General features: G+C 36.1%; 1 non-coding gene across 1 annotated transcript; it reads left to right on the plus strand.

Annotated features, from left to right (window-relative positions):
• Positions 1–13,959: 13,959 nt before the first annotated feature.
• LOC133820659 (small nucleolar RNA R71) lies at positions 13,960–14,066 on the plus strand. Its single transcript, XR_009887062.1, has one exon. It is a non-coding gene; the product is annotated as a small nucleolar RNA R71 (small nucleolar RNA).
• Positions 14,067–15,450: the final 1,384 nt, after the last annotated feature.

Genomic DNA, 15,450 nt, shown 5'->3' on the forward strand with positions numbered 1-15,450 from the left:
TGGGTCACTACAGGGGCACAGACCCCTCTGCAAGACCGAGCCACCTACGACCTCTCTGCGAGACCGAGCCACCCACCCCCTCCGCGAGACCGAGCCACCCACCCCCTCCGTGAGACCGAGCCACCCACGACCCTGAGCCCTTCATTTTCACAAGACCCACGAGCCCCGGTCATTTGCGTCATTTGCCGATAATGGGGAAGGTCAACTTTTCAAATTAGGGGAGAGAAGAAAACAAAGGTTGTGTTGGAGATGGAGGTGGAGTTGTGCGATGGAGCCCCTGTCAAAGTGATTTGCGCTGAGAGAAAGGAATGAGGTGAGAGAAAGAAAAATTGGATTTGGGCAAAAAGTTAACACATTTTTTCATTTGGCGCTTAAATTTTTTTTGTCCCACCTATAATCTAATTTTACCTCTTTTTAATCTTATTATAATAATTTTTGAAAAAGCTTATATTCATGTTTTGTGGAAAGAGAGATTTGTTGTAGTGTCAGGATGTGAGGGAGTCAACATCGGGGAGTTCCACTAGTGGGAGGTTCCCGAGCAACATGCAGACATGTCGCAACCCCCTCTGAGGAGGGCAACTGGTGTGACAATCAGGGAACCCTCCAGCGCTCCACGGGCTGCTGCTCCCCCCGCCCCAACGGGAAAGGGAAAAAAGAAAGCCACCGAACCTCTCGAGCCCCTCGACGAATCCTCAGATGAGAACGGTACTGATCTCTCGCTCTTAGATAGTTTGCTAATTCCCTGTCACTTATTTGACGGGGACGACAATTTTGAGTGTAACACTAGTAGTGTATATAATGTAGCAACCAGTAATGATAGCTCGAGTATTTCACTTACAATTTTCTTTGTTTCTTTTCCTGACATAACATACTCAATCATTTATACTATCTCACTGTTTGTGTATTTGCTTTTCTTACAGACATGGACTCCGAGAATGTGTTCGACATATACAGTGCCCCTAAGGCTCCCAAAGCTCCCTCAAGCAAGAAGAAAATGAGCAAGAGGCATCCCGAGGAAAGCAGTAAAGGGCCTCAGGCCAAGAAAACCCGTACTGCAGGCCCTTCAGCAGACGGACCCTCAGCAAATGTAACACCACCTCCTTCTCCTCTCAAGCAGCAAACTCCCCTGCTCTTGTCGGGTCGACACCTTTTCCACCGACCCTAACCAACCAGACTCAGCAAGTTGCTCCTGTTTCCACGGGGGGCGACATATCGAGTCGCGCCTTGAGATTGGTCAAAGACAGGGTGGCCAAAATTTTGAAGCACGAACATTGTCAAGAGGTGATGGCTTCGACGGAGACGATGGATGTCGACCAGATCTTAACGAGCGCAGTGAATGAGTATGCCAATGTAAGTTATTATTATTTTTTTGTGGGGAAAACCCTTTGTACTTTATAGTCAGTCTAACTTTCACTCTAATCGCAGGCAATACTGACCCTTACTGTCGGTTGGCTTCGCTCGGGTGTTGTCACCGAGCAGTCCAGGACTTTAAAATAATGACATGCTGAAGAACTCAAAGCTGTCAAAGCGAATATGATGAACAGCTTGAGGCAGTGCTCGAGGAGAAGAACAAACTGGCTGAGGATTTAAGGGAGAAGCAGACTGCTCTAGACAAGGCCGTCGAGCAAAGAGACAATTTCAAGGAGTCTAACCGCATCAACTATCACGAGGCTAAAAAGCTCAAGCAGGACTTGATTGTGAGCAGACAAGAGACTACAACCTTGGAGGGCTGGATCAAGAAGCTTGAAAAATCTAACGCTAGCAATTTGGAAAGGGACAAGAAAGCCACGGTTAAGTGTTTCTATGACTTCTGGAAACACAACCAAGAGGTTGATTTCAGCTACCTTTCTGAGCGCACAATGCATGCTGAGATAGCTCATTGCGTTGCTTGATTGCTAGAAGAAGAGAGGGCAAGGGTACCTGCTTCGCTCGAAATCCCCTTGGCCACTGGCGTGGATGGGGCGAACAATGAAGCTACAACTGTCATCGACTAGAGCACCCCTCAAGATCCTCCAGCCATGTAGTCTACTATTTTTCTTTCTCTTTAATTTTTCAAGTACACGGCCTACGGGTTGTGATGTAAAGACATTTATTTTCCGGTTGAATATTTATTGCTGCACGGGCAGCTTTTACTTTTAATTGAACAATTACATCCGAGCAGCGATTGCTCGCGGTGTAAAAGGATACATTTTGATATTATAATATATTTGCATCTTATTATAACATTTTTTCGCATGACCGAACTTAGAATAGTACTTTGGTTTGATTTAACAAATTACAAAATTTTGAAAAATACTCTAAGTACCCTAGCATGCTTTCACTCATTTTGCTCATGTGTTTACATACCTTTCGATATGCTTTGCTTACTAGATACCTTATGTGCCCCCCAAGTGATCGAGAAGCTTTAGGTCCTTGGTCACTTGCCTTGACTAAAACTTGTTCGAGCTATATTGCTCAGAGCAAAATAATTAAAATTGTAATACACCAAAACAACACACGTAATGAGCAAATACTTGTATAAAATACAATAATTGGCAAGAATGACTGGCTGCACACAGTCCCTTATATTTCTCGTAATAAATGGACAAAACGTGTATGTACGAGGATTAGTCACATAAAATGACCAACCCTTTTTCATAACTTGTATAAAGTAAAATTAATACAAGCCAATCCTTTAAGAAGGATTGTTCATTGATAGTACTTGCACAGGTGTTCTCCATTCCAATAGCGAGGAATGAGATCTCCATTTGGGCGAGCAAGTTTGTGTTATATTATTTCATATAATATAATATTAGATTAAATAATGTGACAAAATGTGATTTGTCACACAAATGTGATTTGTGACACCTTGTAACATATTATTGAGAGCCACAAAATTGGACACATGTGTGTGCCCAAATGTGACATATTTTGGAGTTACAAAATCAGTTACAAATTTGTAACTCCCAAATATTACCCAATAATGTGTATATTATATGTTACACATTTGAGATTGGATTTCATAAAGCCATAATGAAATATGGCTGTTGGAGACATATTTTTAACTCCCAATAGGTGTTTGGAGGTTACAAAATCATATGGGAAAGGATTTGGGACGTTTTGGAACGATTTGGAAAATGACAATTTTTGTGTTGAAACTAGGCTGTGGCTGCGGCCACTGTCTTTCCCTAGCCGCGACCTGGGGGACAAAGGCCAGTGGCCACAGCCACTGATGATCCTGGTCACGGCCAATGAGGCTGACAACCTATGTGAATTTTCAGTTTTTTCCAAATTGAACAGTTCTAACATCCCAAATAACTCCCAAATATCCATTTTAATTCCATAAACATCCCATTAAACATTGGTAATGGCCATGGTGGTTGGTGGAATTTGAAATTCAAAGGGGTATCTCAAACTCTATAAATAGGAGCCTAATGCTCACATGTAAGACACACCATTTTCCATCCATAAAGCACTTGGCTGGAAAATACACCTTGAGGCTTGATTATTCCATAAAGCATTTCCAAAAATCTGTGAGAGATCCCTTAGTGCTTGAGTTAGGGGAAATAAGCTTTTGGACAAAGGTTTTAAACCTTGTTCAAGTTGGGGATCCCTAACCCTCTTCACTTAGGTTGTGTAAGTGAGAGTTTACTATTGTTTTGTTCTTGCATTTTCTCTATTTCTTTTCTTCTTATTTTCATTTTATATTTACTTGTAACTTTTGTTTAGAGTTGTAATCTTCTTTTCTTTTTCAAACACCTTTCCTTTACTTGTAATCTTTTGTTTAGAGTTGTATCTTTCATCATTTTCTTCTTCTCCTTCTTCCTCTTCCTTTCTTTGTTTGTTTGTATTTTCAGTTATAGAGTTGTAACACTCTTTTTAATCAATCACTATTTATTTGGAATATTTTTCATAGAGTTGTATTAAATTACCTTTTCCATTGAGGCAATAACATATATTCTCTAACAATCAAAAGCTTATCCCTTTTTGTTTCAATGGAAGGAGAAACCATCAAGATCATGAACCAAGACTTAGTGAGGTTGGATAGGTTTGATGAATCTAATTTCACTAGGTGGCAAGACAAGGTGAAATTCCTTTTGACATCACTCAAGATAGCCTACATCCTTGAGTCGTCCTTGGCACCTCTAGCCGAGCCATCCGACAAAGACACTCCCGAGGAGGTGGAGAAAAGAAGGAAGAGAGAAGAGGACAACCTTCTTTGTAGGGGTCATATCCTTAATGCCCTATCTGATTGGCTGTATGACCTCTATACCAATACCAAATCCGCGAAGGAGATTTGGTATGCCTTGGAGAGTAAGTGCAAGGCTGAGGAAGAAGGTACAAGAAAGTTCTTAATTTCTCAATATTTTGAATTTTCTTTCTTTGATGAAAAAACTCTTTTACCTCAAATTCATGAGTTACAAGTGATTGTGAACAAGTTGAAAGTTCTCAAGATTGAGCATCCCGAGGCCTTCCAAGTTGGTGAAATAGTGGCAAAATTACCACCAACTTGGAGAAGCTATAGGAAAAGAATCTTCCATAAGAATGAGGATTACACTTTGGAAGAGATCCAAAAACACATTGGAATTGAAGAGGAATCGAGAATAATAGACAAGGGTGTGAATGATTCTAAAGATGAGACTTCCAAGGCTAATGCGGTTGTACACCAGCATTCCAAGGGCAACAACAACAATAAAAAGGGAAGTGGGAATCCTTTAGGTCCAAAGAAAGATCATGGACAATTCAAAGACGTGAGAGGTCATTGTTTTGTTTGTGGAAAACCCGGGCACTATGCTAGAGTATGTAGGTACCGAAAGGACCCACATGAGAATGAGGTAAATGCTATAGAAAAGGAAGTGGAGATCCTAGCATGATTACCATGTTTATGTGCCTTGTTGGAAAAAAAATTTATTTTGTAATAAAGCTTGTACTCTTGAAATCTATCAATGAAATTAAAGTATTATTCTATGATAATTCTTTATTTTGCTCTGAGACATTTGTGAGAGACATTAACAAAGTTTCAAAATGAACTTGTTAAAATAATAGGTAAGTTTGTAGACCTATTATTTCATAATGTGATTATTTGTTTGAGAAATTCTCACATTACATTTGTGTTCACATTTTTATGTTGTGAAATACATAAAAGAAATAAACTAAGTAAAAGTTGCTTTGAAAGAAGTGTGTCTTGCTTTAACAAGTAAATAAATCAAGATAAACATTGAGGTTTTATCTTGAGAGTTTATCATGTGGCATAGATGACTCATGATGAACTTTGAGAAACATAGATTTATCTTGGAGGATAAATGACTTCATAGAAATGAAGAGATTTCTATTTTAAAGTGATATTTTATTATCACTATGTGAGAAATGTGGGGGTGATTCTCCAAAAAATTAATCAATTTATTTTGTTGATAATAATTGATTAAGTAGGTCATCCTATCAAATAAGTGATTTGGAATTCCACATTCTAAATCACATTGGCTATATGTGTATAGAATGAACAAATCTAGACATGCTTGGTGTCTAAAGTTATCATTTGTAATATTTTGATTCAAGAAGGAATCAATTTAAAACATAAAGGAGAATTCTAGAAACAAATAGGTTTCAAGAATTAATATTCAAGGAAAATATTTATCTTGGATATAAAACTATAAAATAGTGGGGGTGTTGACTATGGTCAAAATCACTATTTTAAAGGGGTAACTATTTTTAATCAAACTATGGCTAGCAACAAAGTTTGAATAAAATAATGAGAGTGTCTAAGTATGCATACATGAGAAAAAAAAAAAAGAAATGATTCAAATGGAATCATTTCTACATCTCAAGGGGTGGGACTGAGACTCCCTAGAGAGATTCATGGTTGATGGTAACCTATCTTAATACTAGTAACCAAACTAGTATTAGGTTCAATAGGTAATAACAAGTCAATCAAGTGAATAGTAGTAGTACTCAAATTTTGTCCCATCTGAGATAAGAGTACTAGTGTGTTACCAAAATGAGGGTTAAAACCGAAAGGTTTTTTTAATAGAACTTAGTCTTGAGAAGACAAGTATTTTAGAGTAACAAAATACTGTAAGAGTTCTACCTATATAGACCTAGGGGTGGTGCCGCCCCTCATGAGAATTGGGAGTCATTCTCAAGAAAAGTCTATGAATGGAATGTGCACATGGCCATTAACGGTGCAAAAGCGAGACATTGAGGTCTCAAGTGAACATAGCAAAGGTGTGTGTGTTATCACCGGTTTGTTATCAAGGGATAGTGGCTCAATGCTTCGGCAACCAAAATTTCAACAAACTTTCTGATAATTACACTAAGGTAAAATTCAAGTCGAAAGACATTTTACTTTATGCACCAATGCAAAGGTTTCTATAGAGGGTGATTATTTAATCAAGTGGGGGAATATTATATTTTAATATAATTTTTGATTGATTAAATAAGTGTTACAAAAAAATGATTATTTAATCTAGTGGGGGAATGTTATATTATTTCATATAATATAATATTATATTAAATAATGTGACAAAATGTGATTTGTCACACAAATGTGATTTTTCACACCTTGTAACATATTATTGAGAGTCACAAAATTGGACACATGTGTGTGCCCAAATGTGACATATTTTGGAGTTACAAAATCAGTTACAAATTTGTAACTCCTAAATATTACCCAATAATGTGTATTTTATATGTTACACATTTGAAATTGGATTTCATAAAGCCATAATGAAATATGGTTGTTGGAGACATGTTTTTAACTGCCAATAGGTGTTTGGAGGTTACAAAATCATGTGGGAAAGGATTTGGGATATTTTGGAACGATTTGGAAAATGACAATTTTTGTGCTGAAACTAGGCTGTGGCTGCGGCCACTGTCTTTCCCTGGCCGTGGCCTGGGGGACAAAGGCCAATGGCCATGGCCATTGTCTTTCCCTGGCCGTGGCTTGGGGGATAGAGGCCAATGGCCACGGCCACGGCCACTGATGATCCTAGCCGCGGCCAGTAAGGATGACAGCCTATGTGAATTTTCAGTTTTTTCCAAATTGAACGGTTCTAACATCCCAAATTACTCCCAAATCTCCATTTTAATTCCATAAACATCTAATTAAACAGTGGTAACAGCCATGGGGGTTGGTGGAATTTGAAATTCAAAGGGGTATCTCAAACTCTATAAATAGGAGCCTAATGCTCACTTGTAAGACACACCATTTTCCATCCACAGAGCACTTGGCTAGAAAATACACCTTGAAGCTTGATTATTCTAGAAAGCATTTCCAAAAATCTGTGAAAGATCCCTTAGTGCTTGAGTTAGGGGGAAATAAGCTTTTGGACAAAGGTTTTAAACCTTGTTCAAGTTGGTGATACCCAACCCTCTTAACTTAGGTTGTGTAAGTGAGAGTTTACTATTGTTTTGTTCTTGCATTTTATCTATTTCTTTTCTTCTTATTTTCATTTTATATTTACTTGTAACTTTTGTTTAGAGTTGTAATATTCTTTTCTTTTTCAAACACCTTTCCTTTACATGTAATCTTTTGTTTAGAGGTGTATCTTTCACCATTCTCTTCTTCTCCTTCTTCCTCTTCCTTTCTTTGTTTGTTTGTATTTTCAGTTATAGAGTTGTAACACACTTTTTAATCAATCACTATTTATTTGTAATATTTTGCATAGAGTTGTATTAAATTACCTTTTCCATTGAGGCAATAACATATATTCTCTAACAGTTTGTAGGTGCCTGGATGGAGGACTTTTCAATCTGGTAAGGCCCTTCCCAATTAGGACTAAGTACTCCAGCAGCTTAGTCGTGGGTGTTTAGGAAAACTCTTCGAAGTACTAGATCTCTGACATTGAATTTCCTTTCTCGCACTTTAGAATTGAAATACTGGGTGACTTTTTGTTGGTACGCAGCTACTCGGAGTTGGGCTTGCTCACGCTTCTCATTGACCAAGTCTAGGGATTCCATCAATAGTTGGATGTTCAAGCCTTGATCATAAGTTATTCTGTGATGTGAAGGCAGATCTAACTCAACAGGCAACATAGCCTCATACCCATAAGCTAAAGAGAATGGAGTATGGCATGTTGTTTTTCGATGGGAAGTTTTGTACGACCAAAGGACTTCAGGCAATTATTCTGGCCACACCCCCTTATCTTTTTCCAGTCTTTTCTTCAGTGTATCCTTTAGCATTTTTTTGACTGCTTTGACTTGTCCATTTGCTTAGGGATGAGAGACTGAAGAAAATCTCTTGATAATTCCATGTCGTTCGCAAAAATCCGTGAATAAATCACTATCAAACATGGTGCCATTATCCGAGACGATTTTCCTTGTCAATCCATAACGACAAACGATGCTTTTTATCACGAAATCCAGCACCTTCTTGGTTGCTATGGTTGCGAGCAGCTCGGCTTCAGCCCATTTAGTGAAGTAGTGGACGGCAACCACATCATACTTGACGCCGCCTTTTCCTGTGGGCAAAGATCCGATTAGATCTATGCCGCAAACTGCAAACGACCACGGAATTTGCATATGTTTAAGCTCATTAGGGGCTACTCGTGGGATTTTGGAGAACCTCTGGCATTTGTCGCACCTCTACATAAACTCCGTCACGTCTTCATTCATCGTGGGCCAGAAGTATCCTTGCCTCAGGATCTTTTTTGACAAGCTTTGCCCCCCAGCGTGGTATCCACAAAAGCCTTCATGTACCTATTTCATTAATTCTTTGGCCTTTTCTTTGAAATACATATGAGGAGTGGCATTGAGTATCCCCTTCAATTCAAGATTCCATCGACCAGGATATACCTAGCAGCTTACCACTGAAGGGTTCTAGCTTTGTTTCTGTCCGTTGGTAACACGCCTTGCATCAGATACTATATATATGGTACCATCCATGTATCCGCCATCTGTATTACCATAGTTGTCTCCTCTGCTTGGATGCTTGGCATAGACAGCCGCTCAACCGGTACTAGATTCAGAGTATCAGCATCCTTCGCACTTGCTAACTTGGCCAAAGCATCAACATTGGAATTCTGGTCCCGAGGTACTTGTTGGAGGGTGTATTTGTCGAACTGAGCCAATAGATCTCTTGTTTTTTTTAAGTAGGCAACTATCTTGATTCACCACCAGCTGAGAATCATTGTAGATGTCAAGCACCTTTATATTCATGTCCCTAGCTAAACGCAACCCAGCGAGTAATGCTTCATACTCGGCCTCGTTGTTAGAAGCAATGAAGTCAAACCTGATTGTGCAGTGAAATCGATGCCCTTCCGGTGTTTCCAATATCACTCCTGCTCCGGCGTGGCACTCATTAGAAGAACCATCTATATATAATTTCCACGAGGGATTTTGGTTTTGAGACTCAGGCTCATTAGGCTTTTCAGTCTGCTAGCTATCTGTAAGTTTAGTGAACTCTGCAAAGAAGTCAGCCAGGGCTTGTCCTTTTATCGCTGCTCGTGGCAAGTAAGATATATCAAACTACCTAAGTTCGACTACCCATTTTAACAATCTACCCGCAACCTCTAGTTTTTGCAGGACTTGCCGTAGAGGCTTGTCGATCAAAACTGCGATTGGGTGAGCTCGAAAGTAAAGCCCCAGCTTCCTGGAGGCCAAAATTAAGCAATATGCAAATTTTTCAATAGGTGGGTATCGCAGATCCACTCCAATTAGCATCTTGCCTACATTATAAACAGCCTTCTGCACGCCTTCTTTCTCCCTTACCAAAATGGCACTAGCAACATATTCTATGATCGCCAGGTAGATGAACAAAGTTTCCTTATCAACCGGTTTTGATAGGAACGGTGGTTGCGCCATATGAGTTTTCAATGCTTGAAATGTCTGCTCGCACTCCTCCGTCCATTCAAACTTTTTGTTGCCTCTAACAGAGTTAAAGTTCAAAGGCATAACAAATACAGATTCTATAATATATGTTCATTCACATAAATACAATGATAAATCTTTCCATAAATCATTGCTAAAAAAGTTGCCCTTAAGACAATATCAACCAAATGAAACTAAAAAAATTATTTTAGTCTAGCAAGTTTAGACCAGATAATCTTTTCACCAATTAAATAGTCTAGTCTTGAACCATAAGTATAAATTTGTTGATAAATGAATTGTAATTAGAACAAGGCATTTACCAAATAGCATAAATTGCATTAGGACGTGATTAAAATTAATAATACACATAGACCAAAATAAATTGAGAATGATCATCTTGCATAATGCACAATCACAGGCATATAAGCTCATAAATACATTGAAGAATAAATTCAGCACTAACACAACTGATAACTAATTTAAGTTTTAGGTGACAACAATAACTGCTAATTAAAATGAAAGAAATGACAACACCAACCATTTTAACTTGTTGCATCCAAAATAGAACTAATACAAATGACAATAACAGAGTTTTGAGAGACCATTTAACAAACGGTTGGTGTGCACCTCATTTGTTTGAATTAGATTATATTATATGTATAGGTTTATGCTCCACCAAAATCTGTGTTTTTCTATTTTGTCTTGATGGTATAACTATGAACTACTATTCGAATTACTATATATATATAACCAGCCTCTTTCAAGTTTCAATACTATTAAATAAAGTGTGGAAACAAAAGTAAATTCATTTGAAATATAAACTCAGTACCTGATCATTTAGTGCAATTTTCAATAATATTTGCTAGCTTGTAGAACTTTATCTTTAGTAGAAGCTATCATTTAATTTCTACTAATTTGGGGCTGCAACAACTTTGAGATTAAAAGACATGAATCAGACTTACTTAGATACCTCTATCTATATATATAGTCTCAAGAAATACTAGAATACTCTTCAATATTTTAGGCTTTCGTATAGGAAACATCTATAATTCTAAACTACATTACATAAATAGAGACAAGCTTGTAAAGTTATCATAAGTGGCAACTTGAAAACATGACATTCAAGAAGTCCACAAGCAACACATCAAACATGGTCCTACAAATTTTTAAAAAACTATTATTATTAAAGTTCTATTGTAGGAAATATTATCTTTCTATTACAAAGATATATTTATATGTATACTATTACTATATAATATATTTATACTATTACTTGCTTGTCAACTTTAGGCAAACATATATTAGCAAAACTAGCTCACAAGAATAACAGTAACACAGTAAGAAGAATCAAATGTAATAATGCACAAGAATCTAAGATTACACCATAAGTCTTTATTAAGCATCAACAATCTGAGATTACAGCCTATACACAGTTGAGAAGAACTAGCACACTCAAATTATATGTAACGACCCAACTATTCTAGACTTTGGACCATTAATGACTACTATACTAATCTTAAGAAAACGTACATATGAAATAACCATAACTTTATTTAAAAACTGTAAAGTAAAGGTTAAATACATAAAAATTCATTTAGGATATGGGATCCCATTGTTTTGAAAACAAAACATAACTTAAATAAATTGGTTACAAAATTAAGTGCGGAAAAATACTACATAGAAATCATAACTAAAAGACTTAAAAACTTCATCCTCGAATCGAATGCGCAATCCACCGATTCCATCCTGCACATATAAACATAAAGGAATGAGCCTAATGCCCAGCAAGGAAAAACTACTAACCACATAAACATACACATAAAATCATATCATAACATATGCTAAAAACATATCATAACATATACTATATAAGACTATACTAATAATGGCCATTATGACATGTGATAAACCATCTACGTCCCCTGTCTAATATTTGAGGAAGGTTAGATCACATGTAGTGTATGATAACCCATCTACGTCCCCTGTCTAATATTTGAGGTAGGGTAAATCATAACATAACATATAAAAACATAAACTTATCATAACATATTAAACATAACATAACATAAAAACATAACATATCATACAAACATACAAGATCTAGCCTATTTTCCTTACCAAAATACCGGGATGATGAGAACAAGGTCAGGATTTTGGAACACTCTCAAAAACCATTAATAGAGATGCGAGTTTTCTAAAAGAAAGAGAAGAAGAGGAATGAACTAAACCATCGAGAAGATACTTACCAACAAGAAATCTCAAGTTCGAAGAACTTAGATGCCTAACCTAGAATAGAGAAGATTGGGTTAGGAATGGAGTAGAGAAAAACTATAAGAACTAATGAAACAATACAGAAAAGAAACTAAGAATAGGAATACCTTTGAAATTGCTATGACCGAACTACACCTCGAAACCGAAATACACTCTATGAACCTTACTTCCCAAGTGTCTAATAAGCTTAGAATGACAAAGCTTATAACCCCAACCCAAGTGCTTATCACTCTATAGTCTCACTAGCACTAGAAGGCTCTGATCAATGCTTGAAGAATTAATGAAAAGGATTGGTGCTAGGTCCTATTTATAGAGTTCTAGAAATAAAAATCTTCTAATTATAATCCAAATTTAAATTTAAATTTAAAATAGAATCCTAAGGAATAAAAATCTTCTAAGTATAATCCAAATTTAAATTTAAAATAGAATACTAAGGAATAAAAATCTTCTAATTATAATCCAAATTTAAATTTAAAATAGAATCCTAACTTCTAACTTTCTAAATCTTGTAACTCTAAACTAACCTACACTAAAATCAACATATTTGGAGCTGTAGGACTTCGATTTAGAATATCTTTATACTGTTAGAAAGCTAATTAAATTATCTACAAATTTTTGGAAATAATATTTTTCGAAATTCATAACATAACTAGGTCAAAAATAGGTCAGAAGTTACAGTACCCTAAAGTTACGAAAAATCTATTTAATTATCTAAATTACAAATAAATAAAATTGGGAGTCTAAATATCTGAATATCTAAATAAATATCATGCTCCTAACCGATTCTAGTGAAGACTAAGTCTTATATTTCCCTTATTTTATCATATTAATAATAATTCCTTAATAATCATGCATATGACAAGTGTCATAATCCTATTGCCTCTATCTAAACCTTAGGTTATAATAATCATCATATTAATAACCAGCAATATTGATCAAACCTTATGTTATAATTAATATTCTTAAACTATATGTTAAACTTATAAAATCCATAACTATTGCTAGGAGTTTCCAACTAAATCCCGGCTTGAACCAAAATCCACAGTAATGAACATACTATAACTAATACTAGCTATTACTACTACTACTATTATCTAACTAGCTAAGTCAATTCTGGGACTCTACATTATAACAGTTCACACATAATAGAAGTCCTGAAGAAACTCTCTCACAAAGCTAGTTCTCTCTTTCTTAAAGTCTAATCTCTAAAAAATATTGTATTATAGAATGAGGTATATGCCATTCTCTTTGGTTTTCCTTTGTTAAGATTTTTAAAGAACTTTTCATCCTCTGAAAAACAACTATCAGTGTAATTTACTATTAACACAGTTAGAAGAATAGTCTATCAAAAAACTTGATCTTGAACAAATATCCATAAAACAAAGATAACTTAAAATTTTAATTTAAGAGGAGTACTTGGTCAAGCCGGCTTGAAGTACTCTGCTCTTTGTATTGAAATTGAATAAGTTAAACCTTTGTGTGACGTCTTCTTTATACTAATATCATTATATGCATCAGAATAAATAAGTAAAATATACTTTTCATCAAGTTGCTTCTTTTCATGGTTAGAAGCAGACAAAAGCAAGCATGAGCACTGAAGGCATGGTAAGTTGGAACAGAGAACATTGTTTTTTTCTTAATGGATCCAATAGAGAATTATCATTGCTACTTTTTTTTCTGTAACAAAGTTTAAATTATAAAGAAGTGGAAAAGCATAATACTAGTTAGGATGATGGTAAACAATAAATTCAAGATCATAAGGACGAAAGTCCTATCCTTGACACCGACCTGCAAGATGAAAATAAAATCTTGCTCATAAAAGTGCCACTTGCTGCAGCATCAATAATGGTTCTGGTTGTAGGACATAAACCATTGTAGAAATTCTATACTAGCATCCACTGTTCAATGCCATGATGAGGACATCTTCTCAGGAGTTCCTTAAACCGTTCCCAAGCTTCATACAGTGACTCTCCCTCATTCTGGAAAAAGTTATTTATCTCTCCCCTCAATTTAGCAGCTTTGGACGGAGGGAAAAATTTGGACAAAAATTTCTGAGCTAGATCTTGCCTGGTGACAATAGAGTTTGGCTGCAGAGAGTTCAGCCAACTTTTAGCTCTGTCCCTTAGAGAAAGTGGGAAAAGCCTAAGCTTGATTGCGTCATCACTCACTCCATTATATTTGAAGGTTCCACACAACTCCAGAAAGTTGGACAAATGGGTGTGAGGATCTTCAGAGGGCAACCCATTGAATTGCACAGAGGACTGCACCATTTGTAAAATAGCAGGCTTGATTTCGAAGTTGTTGGCCTCTACAGCTGGTGGGCGTATACTATTTTCTACTCCCGTCAGAGTGGGTAGCACATAATCTCTCAGGCTCCTCTCAGCATTGGTCTGAGCCTGAACCCCTTGTACAACTCCTGGATTTAGAACATTCCTGCCATCCCCGTCATTCTGTGCCATTTTCACATATTTCTGGGCCTCTCTCTTGTTCTTTCTGATTTGATTGCAAGACTTTTCAATCTCGGGATTCAGAGGAACAAGTGTGTCTTTTCCTTTTCTGCCACGCATATACCAAAATTCACCTCAGATAGACAAATTAAGCAACTAAACAGATTAGAAACAAGAGAAATTAAAATCAAATTAGAATAAAAATTAATTAGACTGATATTGATAATTATTTTCAGTCCCCGGCAACGGCGCCAAAAACTTGTTGCGATATTTTTGCTATGCAAGTGCACACAGTCGCAAACTCGTAATAAAATGGTAAAACCAAGTATTGTCCTCAAGGACTGATTTATCAATTACCAGTCAATTAATTTCTTGTTCTATTTGATGAATTGAAATTCTTGATTTTTGTAAATACACCAAAAGAAACTATAAATTGCAGAAACAATAATTAAAAAATTGAATGGAATAACAACTAATAGAAAAACTTTTAATCTAATCACTGAGAAGCAATTAGGATATTTAATCTCATCAACTATCCTCCCTATTATTCTCTAATGCAAAGTATGAATTCTTCTTCTTTTGACCTAATTCAATTAACAAGTTGATGTAGCAGCCCATAATCATACTATGAATTATAAACTCAACCTAGGTGACAATTTCCTATATTTCTATGGTAAATTGAACCACACAGGTAGCATTAATCTCAACAACTTAATAACAGTTACACAATTAATTCAGATACTTTCATTCTAAATTAGAATTATGTCCAATATAACCACAGCAGAATTAAATCTCACTTCTCAGATTTTGACTTAAAAACATATGTAAATGACTAAAGATGGCCAATCAATAATCAATCTATAAGAACAGGTTATATGGAATTGAAGAAGATTGAAGAAGAAGAATATAAAAATTGCATTAGTTCATAACAGAGATTCAAGTGATTCAA

Source organism: Humulus lupulus, chromosome 2, assembly GCF_963169125.1.
Source record: "Humulus lupulus chromosome 2, drHumLupu1.1, whole genome shotgun sequence".
In the NCBI taxonomy this organism is placed as follows: Eukaryota; Viridiplantae; Streptophyta; class Magnoliopsida; order Rosales; family Cannabaceae; genus Humulus; species Humulus lupulus.